We start from the raw sequence: 1,022 nt of genomic DNA on the forward strand, positions 1-1,022 counted from the left end.
TCCATACGTCAGCGGAAATCATCATCAGAGTCGACTGAACAATAGTTGTTTATCCGAGTATTAGAACAGACTCACTCCCCCCCCCTCCCGTCCCCCAGCTAATGTCAACAGCTATAGGCATTAGTAAGCTTCCAAATAATCATAATATCTCTATCTATTCCAATCGAGGTGCTTCACTATGTAAGTTTTAGGAACTCTTGATGTTTAATCAGGTCGTTAGAAACTAAAGCAGCTTAGGTGTGTTGTTGATAGAGACTGTAAATAATTTCTAGAATTGCATAATTGTTAGTCACTGTTACATTGATACTCAAACTTTCTGATGACGTATATGGAAAACTAGAACATTCTATTAGGCTGTGTAATTATGATGTATTTCTACCACAATAGTTGTGTTGTAAGCTTCGAATTCCGGAATGTTTTGAAGTACTGACTGTAAATATATGAAAATCATGTATGCGCACTGTGGTGAAGAAACAAATATAAGAGATCCTCGCAGTTATGAACACTACTAAACTAGTACTTGAAATAAGACCTGAAAAAATTCACGCCCGTGCGGGATTTGAACCCATGACCTCTGCGATGCCGGCGCAGCGCTCTACCAACAACTGAGCCAACAGGCCAACTGGAAGCTGGTCATTATGTTGGATCTCTTATATTCGTTTCTTCACCACAATGTATATATGATTTTCATATATTTGCAGTCATGATTCACCACTTGGAAGGTTTATTCGGATCCAACATAATAATCAGTATCTAGTTGGCTTGATAGCTCAGTTGTTAGAGCGCTGCACTGGTATCGTAAAGATCATAGGTTCAAATCCCGTAAGGGCCTGATTTTTTTTCAGGTCTTATGTCAACTACTAGTTCAGTAGTGTTCATAGCTGAGAGGGTCGCTTATATTCGTTTTGAAATGCGTTGTGAATGTATATAAGGACTCAGTCAGTTAGGAGTAATATTTTTTTTTTTTTGTCGGAAAAGATCAACTATCTAGGGAGCTCTAACAAAAGATAGCTCCGTACCGT

General features: G+C 38.6%; 1 non-coding gene across 1 annotated transcript; it reads right to left on the reverse strand.

Moving 5' to 3' along the window:
* Nucleotides 1-544: 544 nt before the first annotated feature.
* On the reverse strand, nucleotides 545-620 carry Trnaa-ggc (transfer RNA alanine (anticodon GGC)). The gene has a single exon. It is a non-coding gene; the product is annotated as a tRNA-Ala (tRNA).
* Between the last annotated feature and the right edge of the window lie 402 nt (nucleotides 621-1,022).

This window comes from Pocillopora damicornis, chromosome 1 (genome assembly GCF_964200805.1).
Source record: "Pocillopora damicornis chromosome 1, jaPocDami1.2, whole genome shotgun sequence".
Lineage (NCBI taxonomy): Eukaryota > Metazoa > Cnidaria > Anthozoa > Scleractinia > Pocilloporidae > Pocillopora > Pocillopora damicornis.